Here is a 10,188-nt window from a genome sequence, read left to right on the forward strand (position 1 = left end):
GGGGACAGACAAACACTGCTTTCAATAACAATACATATACCAATAGCTTAAAAACCATATTCCATTTTCTAATGAATAAATATTGCAAAATTGCTAAGAATGAGCAAATGTTTATTTTTTGGGTTGACATTCCCTTTATGACAAATCACATGCTATTACGTTAAGAATTTTCAAAGTTTGGACTGTATAATTTTTTTTGAGCTAGGTATCATAATAAAATCTGCGTGCGGATCTTTAGGTGGAAGTTTGCTGCTCATATTGATGAGCCCTCAGTGGCAACCCTGAAATTACTGCAACTCATCCTTCCTTACCCAGCAGGTTTAATTGTGTGTGTGGTACAAAAAACACACAAGCATGGCATACCTCCCAACATTTTGGAAGTAAAAAGAGGGACAAAATTTTTTTTCCTGCACGTAGCGCAGCAATTTTTTGACCACACCCCTTTCTGTGGCCACACCCCCTAATTACCATGTTTGTTTTACAAAATTTGGCAGGTTATGAAAGTTTGAAATTATTTCTCCTCATCTAAACTGTGTTTTTGTGTCTCAAAATTGTTACAAAGTATCTTATTTGCACCTGTTAGCTGTTCTGGGCTTTCTGCTAAAAGCCAATTAAGTGAGAAACTTTGTTTCTTTTTCTGGCTGTTCAGTGCAGAGAAAATAGGGACTTTCCAGTACAAATGAGGGACTGCGGGTTGAGCTGTCAAAAGAGGGACTGTCCCTCCAAAAAAGGGACAGTTGGGAGGTATGGCGTGGGAGGGAGGTTAAAGCACAAGTATGATATCATGTCAATTTGTGAAAGAACTGCATCCATCATTACACAAATGCAATGATATCTGCGGTTGTAAATAAGGCCTTTTCTATTTTTATTCATATGTTTATGATTTGTGCTGCTAATTGTTCAGATGCCCAAGGATACTGCTGCAAAGTGCATTTATTCACTAACACGACATGTTTCGAGATGCAAGGGTTCTTTTTCAAGTGTGAGCATACAACCACTGTGATAAAAACTTTAAATACCAAAGACCCCTCCCACCTTTGCTTTTCACTGTGAAAAGTTTGGATATACAGTATATTCCCTTGGTAATCCCCCACATCTGGACACATGGATAATGCTCAAACTCAGAAGATATGGTATTGGCAACTTGCACTAAACTGCAGATTAGCAATACAGCAATCACACAGGTCCGGACAAAGATTCTGATTCTCCTTGTCACATATATTTTTATACCTTGAGCAAAACGTCATTAGCATTAGCATTTTTGACGTATCACAAATCACTTAGGTTAATTAATTACATGAACATATGCTGATTAAATTTTATTTGATTTTAATACACACCACCATCTGTTAAGAGGCAGATGTCCAACACATATATTGTCCAGTTAAGCAACTTCTTCTATTCAAATATATATTTAGATGTTAAATTCCCTAGGTGTTTTTTTAATATGCCCCTTCCAGTGATTTCAATTCCAATTTTCACCTAACTTGCAATATTATTATTATATATAATATTATTATAATATTTTGTAACAGCAAGCATTAGCTTAACCTTTTATAAGCTGGTGCAGGTAGGGTAACCTGACTTTGAGGCCTATTAAATTACAGTTGGTTATAAGGTTGGTTATAAGTTGGTTATAAGGCAACTGCTGGGAGAATTTACAGCCAAGCCAACCAAAATGTCCAAGATAAATTCATATAAGTCCATGTAAAACCCAAAATGTGTAAAAAGAATGGAGTCCAATCCCATTGTTCAAAATGTTTAACAATAAAGTTCACCATAATCCAAAATCATAGGGTCCTCCAAGGGGCACATTTACTTAGCTCGAGTGAAGGATTAGAATAAAAAATACCTTGAATTTCGAAGTATTTTTTTGGCTACTTTGACCATCAAATTGGCTACTTCGACCTCCGACTATGACTTCGACTTCAATTCGAACTAAAAATCATTCGACTATTCGACCATTCGATAGTCGAAGTATTGTCTCTTTAAAAAAATCTTCGACCACCTACTTCGCCACCTAAAACCTACCGAACATCAATGTTAGCCTATGGGGAAGGTCCCCACAGGCTTTCTAGCCAATTTGTGATCGAAGGAAAATCGTTTGATCGATGTATTAATGTATTAATCGTTCGATTCGAAGGATTTAATCGTTCGATCGAGCGATTTTTCCTTTGATCGTTTGATCGTACTAAATGCGGTAAATCCTTCGACTTCGATATTCGAAGTCGAAAGATTTTACTTCGACGGTTAATTAACCCTCGATATTCAACCCTAATTAAATGTGCCCCCAAGCTGTAATAGTCAATCACTTAACCCCTGTCATTGGCACTGCCCTCCAGGGGCCTGCTTAAGCCCATATTAGTCAAAACAGCTAAACGGCATTATAATTATCGCTGTCCACATTATGGGGCAGATTCATTAAAGTGCAAAGTGGCCAACGCTAGAGACATTTTGCCAGAAATCCCATCCACAGCTTCATTGCCAATTCACTAACAGGCAAAGGCGACAAATCGCTAGCGAATGGAACCATCGATAGCGTTAGCACGCTATCTCTGGGTGACTTTTTTTTTCTAGTGAATGAGTGTAACTCTGCAAATTCAATAAGATGCGAATTTTAAAGAACTCTACCTCTTTCGCCAGAGTTTACTCAAACCAAAACGAAGCAGATCTTCCTCAATCTTATGTCACTGACATAATATCCTGCATGCCGGAAATGCATTCAAGTTCTAAAAAATGCTGGTGACTGTGTAAAAAAATGTTTTAACTAATTTGAGGGGCATGCCATATTTGTTTTAGGGCGGGCTCATATCTAGGGCATTAGAGGATCTTTTATGTCTTTATTCAGGTTCCTTGGACATTTGTAATAAAAATTGGCCACTTCAATCATTTGCAACATCTCTAATAAAGATGTGTATATGACTTAATGTATCCTCCCTGTTCAAATTTACCTAAGCATAAGAAGACTAATGAGGTTTCATAGGCAGAAATGAATGCTAGAGTAACTTCGCTATGAAACGCTCAGACTGCCTTTGTAACGCTAGCGAAAATATATGCATATATGCATTTTACCATACAGATGATTTCAATTCAAAGGCAGAACTATCTGTTAAATAAATAAACAATTTTAGTAGCTGATTTTAGAATGAATGCTCTGGAAGGGATCATGGGTCTACATTACCAGATTGATTGTGTATTAAGGGTATAATATTCCAGTCCAGTTTATTGTTAATTATTCATATGCAGTGAATGAAAACAATCTTTCTAAGGTGGGCATTGTTCTTGTAGCCTCATAGATTTTACCTGATGGGGGGGAAGCTGTGATCTATTTTAAAAAAAAAACATACCACCAGTCATTTCAATTTCTTGTTTCTATACAATGAGTATAGAAGCCTTTCCCCACCCGCTCCCCATGAATAGTTTCTATGGAGATCATTGGCAGTAAAATGATCTCAAAACAAACAATTAAATGGCTGGGGGCACTGTTATAATAAAAAAAAATTGATCCCTCAAGAAAACATTCAAGTTAATGCGGTGAGGAAGCAACTCACAAAATAAAAATCAAAGAAAATGATTACATGCAAAATTATGAGTACACATTTCCAGAATATGGTAGAAAATGAACATGAAGCATGAATATAGTTGACTTTATCCCTAGATACAGAGTATTTTAATATTGTGTGCTGAGAATTGACTGTGAGAGCAGAGAGGTTTGTGTAGCTGCTCTTCTTGGCTCTGTCCCATTGTGCTCTCTGCAGTGCACAGTGATAGGTAGCAGAATCCTCTGGCTTCACGTCTGTGATTGTCAGGGTTGTGAAGTTTGAATTCACCTCAGATACAAATCTTGCCTTTGCAAAGAGGGCAGTATTAGCATAGGAGTTTTTGTTGGATTTGTACAGTATATATTCTGGTTCTCTGAAGGGAAACTGACGGTACCAATGAAGATAATACTCAACACCACTAAAGCTGGTGGAGTATAAACAGGACAGACTGACATTTTTTCCTTTTTCAGAAAACATCCTTTGATCCATTGGCTTGACATAATCTCCCAAAGTCCCTCCTGAAACAAAAAAGAAAGAAATGTATACTTTATCCTTTTAACAAATAATGACTACATGTATAGGCACAGTTGTACAACACATGCACACAATGATGCGTTGATCAATATGAACCTAAACTTAACATGTTGTAAAGTGTATTAGAAATGCAATATGTACCTGAATACATGACCAGAGCACACAATATGAAGTGGGAGTATTTTGTCATTGTCTCTGGAGCAATCAGATATAAAACAGGGGCTGCTAATGTCCCAGAAACTTTTAAGCATACCCATAAACAGAAGGGGGGAGGAGAGTGGATAGGGGAACACCCCCTTCCACCCTGTATCTCATAATCTAGATTCTAACTGCATTTCCTTCTGTCACTTTAATAAACTGATCATTGCATCAAATTATACTCCATATTTATACTCAAATATTAAAGCTGTTCTCTTAGATTTGCTTACATTAAATAGCCTTCTTGTTGCTACCAACATATAATGAATAATTTGCACTTATGTGCTGCTTATTTATCGATAATCCTTAAAATATTGTACTGATGTAGTGCGGATATGGGACCTATTATCCAACAAGTTTGGGACCTGGGGTTTTCTGGATAAGGGATCTTTCCATACTTTAAGTCTACTAAAAAATTATTTAAATATTAAATAAACCCACTAGGATTATTTTCCCTCCAATATGGTTAGAATGAATCTCAGAGTATTTTATTATTGCAGAGAAAAATGAAATCATTTTTTAAAAAATTAGAATTTTTTGATTAAAATGGAGTCTATGGGCGATGGCCTTCCTGAAATTCAAAACTTTATGGATAATAGGTTTCTGAATAATGGATCCCATACCTGTACTTACTTAACACGCACCTTTACATCACATGATTCTCTGTTCGTTTCTCCACTTTAGAACATGCTTTACCATGCTTGCAGCATACCTTTATAAATGTTATAATTTATAAGTAACTTCACTTCTGTGCTAAAAGATGTCTCCTGCATATTAAGAGCAGTTCTAGAAGACTTCTTTGATATCCCTTTTCTCTTCATTTTGGTCTTTTTTTTTTTACAGAAAAAAAACAAGATAAAACTCAATTGTGTTCACAGTGCACACGTGTTTCAGATAAATGTGATTCTTTTACAGAAAAGTAAGTTATTAAGAACTATAGGATTACTGTTTGGAATCCATTCAGATAGGATTAGAGTCTACTGTGACAGGCACACATTTCATTGCATTTACTGCATGTAAGCACATAAATAGATACTATAAATCGTATGTATTTAAACAATATCTCACTTTGAGTTATTCAGCTGCAGTAGAACTGCATTTACTGTACTGACATTGTGTGACTTTTCCCTCCCCAAAACTAAATTCATTATGACAATGCTTTTATTCACCATAGAAACACTATCATCTAGTGGCAAATAGCAGAAGTGCACCCAAATCCTAGCAATATTACAAGTTGATTCCTGTAACATTGCATCTGGATCGTGTGTTTAAATCCTGCTAAAGTTTTCTATACCCACCAGAAAACAGTTTTTACCACACCAATTTTGCCACAAACAAATTCATTTTTGAGTAATTTTGGAATATATTTATAAACATGAGTAGTTGCACCAAACATTGCTGCACAATTAACCTCATATTTATAAAGCTGTGATACTTTCGTTTTCCCACAATTACAGTGTATATCTAGTGGCGCAACCCTCTATTTCCACACTTGTCCAGGCCTTCCCTGTATTCAGCCCTCCAGCATTCAAATGGATAGCTGGTACTCAGATGGGTGCAGTGGCTCAGGACCTTGGGTGTTGGTTTTTTTGTTTTTGTGGGGTTTTTTTTGGTCCAGGGCCAAAACTTTCCTCAGGAATAAAGGAATCATAGAACATTTATGGGTTAAAAATTTCATCAAAAGGGGCTCGTTTATTAAGCACAGCCAGGGCCAGAACTAAGGGTAGGCAGAAGAGGCACCTGCCTAGGGTGGACGATGTGGGGGTGCTGGGCAGGTACCTGTTCAAAGGTCTTCTGCCTACCCCTAGTCTTGGTTTGCTCCCCTGCTGCTCTCGCCTCCCTCCTCCCCCTCTCTTCTATGACAGCCACAGTTGTAATCATGCATTCATTAAAGATACTTTCATCTAAAGGCTTTCTTCGCTAATGCACATATTGGAGCAAAGGGCTAATGCATCCCACCAGTCTTTTTGGATGAAATGTGTGTAGTTCATCTATTGATGCAGGGAAACCCATTGAGGTGGCAGTAGCTTTAGGGTTCCATCAGTGGCCTGTGTCCATTGATGCAGGATAGTTGTGCCTAAACATGTTCCTTAAAAAGATAGCTGTGATTTTTGACATTACTCTGGTCGACTAACTAACTATGTTGATGTTTAAGCAAAAAGTAACATCTATAGTTTATATGTCACTGCAAGCTTACACACACAGGCACAACTAATTCTAATAGTAAATCTGACCACCAACAGATAAAGTCTGGGTGCTTTGTATCCCACATTAAAAAGTATGAACCATATATTTATGTGAATGAACCATATATCTATGTGTAATTGTAATGAATCTGAAACACGATGGGGCACATTTACTAAGGGTCGAATATCGAGGGTTAATTAACCCTCAATATTCGACCATCTAAGTAAAATCCTTTTTACTTCGAATATCAAAGTCGAAGGATTTACCGCATTTCCTGCAATCGAATGTTCAAATCGAATGATTCGAAGGATTTTAATCCATTGATCGAACGATTTTCCTTCGATCCCAAATTGGCTAGAAAGCCTATGGGGACCTTCCCCATAGTTTTTTTTAAAGAGACAGTGCTTTGACTATCGACTATCGAATCGTCAAATGATTTTTAGTTCGAATCGTTCGATTTAAAGTCGTAGTCGAAGGTCGAAGTAGCCAATTCGATGGTCGAAGTAGCCAAAAAAATACTTCGAAATTCAAAGTATTTTTTATTCTATTCCTTCACTCGAGCTAAGTAAATGTGCCCCCTATGTACTGTAATGTTACATGAGATTGAGAATAGTGGTGAAAATGACCATGGCGACATATTTGCTAATCACTATCAGGGATGAATGTGAAAATCAATATTGTATTATTTGTATTGTTATATTATTTGCGGCAGTGATCAAATGTGCAAAAATTTTTTTTTTTGATCATTAAGTTACTGAAATGTTTAAAACTTGTTTTGAGAGCGGATTATATCAATGGGACTGTGCATGTTATGCTGCTCACTAAATGGCGTTTGCAAGAACTGACATATAAAGCTCACCACCTCCTGGTAGTGACAGAACAAGAGAAGATTTTACATTGCAGTTCAGTGGTTGTACCACACTGTGCAGCATCATTCAGAGCACACAAGTATAAGGCAGAATCTGATACACTCAGGCTGAAAATTGTTAAATTGGTGGATGTATCGCTGGTCATCGACTGGAATTTTCCAGGCTGGAATTCCCCATCATGCTTCATGCTAGCATAACCTTTTGCTCCTCGAGAGAGAATATACTGCATTTGGTTGGGATACTGGCGGTACCAGAATAATGTTGGAGAACTGCTAAGAACAGAGTATTTGCAAGTTAATGTTACAATCCCTCCGGATTTACTTGAAACACGTGTTTCTTCAGACACCACGGTATTTCCAAGAACAATATCTAATGGTGAAACAAACAGAACACATTAGAGTGAGAGTGCCTTTTTTTCTGTAACCACAACTTGTAATCACACCTTTAATATATTGTATGTGATTTAAATAGAAATAACAAACTTACATGGAAGAACACACAGCAGCAGAAGGCAGGTCATTGTTTCGGACTGAACACAACAAGCAGCTACTAAGCATGCACAAAACTCTTGTTCATGACAGAACTAGATTTACCTCACCTCAGCATGAGAGAATATAGATTCTTTAAGGCTCCGCCTTTGACCCTCCTATTATGTAATTGTAGTGCAAAAAAGATTATACTGAGCTGCTGCTTTTTGAATTTGCAGTGCAGGTTTAGCTAAGAGAGCTAGAGTAGTGCATGGCTAGACCATATCCGGCTAGGAAACCATTTACATTTGACCATCTCTTCACAGAATGGGCCTTTGCTACATGAAAGGGTGAAGGAATTGTGTTGTGCAACTACACCTCACTTGGGCTGCATGACTAAATAAAAGTATTAGATGCCAGAAGGTTCTTAAACCAAACAAATAGCAACAGGCTATATTCTCATAAAGCACAAATCAGGGTTTTGATGGTCACAATCCTCTGAGGTAGTGACATTACATGTCAGGTAAAAACATAGCATTTCAGAGCCAGCTCCTTGTGACATCCCTGTGAAGATAGCCTACCACACTGGATAGATGCACCCTCGGGATCTCTGTTCCGTGACCTGGATCCCCACATGGGAAATCACTAAACCTAAATCCCTATTGGGCTATGATCTCTACACTACATGCCAGTCTTGCCTGAGGGGAGAGTTACCCCCTTGCTATCCCTCTTAGTTGGAGCCAGGCTGCTCTTGCTCACTAGCTCTATCTGCCTCACTTTCCTAGAAAGTGCTTTACAGAGAACTACCCTGTCCTGACTATACCTTATTCACAGGGTCCCTGTATCCCCGACTTCACCAAGGGCCTCATCACCCTTGGGACCTTCCCTTTACTGAGGCCTAAGATCCAGGCTTCCAGCACATCTACATCCACTCCCTCCTGGAGTGGCAGGGAAAGAGGAAGCCCCACCCTCTGCCCAGCACCTGGGCCAGACTGACCAGGTGCCCTAGACAGCCTGGCCAGTGGCAGTGCCCGATAGGCAAGTGTATGCATGAAAATGTGCGTGTGCAAAAAGACGCACATGCACGAAAACTCACAACCGGAAAACAATGCATGCGTGGAAAGGGCGCGCACGAGAATAGGGCGTGTACACATGCGCAACAAGGAAGCGAGCTCCGGGCCAGAGCACCAGATGGTATTGGACATGGGGTAGGAGGCAAAGAAGGTGCGTGCCTGGCGCCCCCTCTTGAATTGCGCCCTAGACACGTGCCTACCCTGCCTACCCCTAGTTCCGGCCCTGCCCAGCACTATACTGAAGTGTGACAGGAACTTGTCACCCGCAGAAGATTTAGAAGATGTATTAGAGCTTACTCTATTAAAATCACCGGACATCATGTCTCTCTACATGCAAGATTTGTTAAAAAAAAGCAGTTATTTTGTTAGATTTTGTCTGTACTGTACTTATTTGAGTGAACTCTAATACATCTGCTAGGAAAGGTATATATAAGATATATATCTGATTGGCAATGAATATCTGACTCCCAACTACTGCAAGAAGGCAGAATTAGGAGAATAGTGAAGATCAACTTGATTATTTCAGAAATGATGCAGAATTTCTAATTGATTGTATTTAGAAAGTTTCTTATTTCAGTATGACGGAGCTTATATTAAATTTTTATTTTCGCAATAGTTACCTTTTAATAATTGAAGTACATACCCTTTAAGACAGGCTGTGATGAGTTTTGTTCATTGACCTGAGTATACTGAAGATATATGTATTTATGCAATATTGCCATCTAGTGATTTAAAGTGCACTATGCTCTGTAAATGAATAGGTGGCTATGTATGAATTTAAATTGTTATGCTTGTATTGATTATATTTTCGCTATGACAAAAGATTTTTTGTGGGGCATTTAGTATGATAAAGTGATTTATATAACTTACTATTGCATTTACCTTACTTTGTCAGATTAGGTATGGTAACATAAGGCAAGCTGAGGTTTTTTGTTTTGTGGTTCTTATTAAAATGTAACACATTTTGTAAGAATCAACTTATCCTTTACTTGAAAAATGTTTTTCATACTGTAGACTTTGCAACCATCATATACTCATTTATGAAAGCTAATTTTGGTAATTAAGTTAAAGTAATCCATTAAAATATATTTCCTTACAAAGCATTGTGGACACAAGGTTAATATCAGTAATGAAACCATGCCTCTGACACTGCCAAACTAAATCTAATAAACCTAAACAGACATTTGTATGGAAATCCCTCCCCTTTCAAATGCTTTTGACATTGACCAGGCCCTTAACATGACTCTTCCAAGTTAGGAAACTATCAAAACTACTAGTCCACTCATTCATCATCTCTCTCATGTTTAAACTATTGCTA

The sequence above is a fragment of the Xenopus laevis genome, chromosome 1L (genome assembly GCF_017654675.1).
Source record: "Xenopus laevis strain J_2021 chromosome 1L, Xenopus_laevis_v10.1, whole genome shotgun sequence".
NCBI classification, from domain to species: domain Eukaryota; kingdom Metazoa; phylum Chordata; class Amphibia; order Anura; family Pipidae; genus Xenopus; species Xenopus laevis.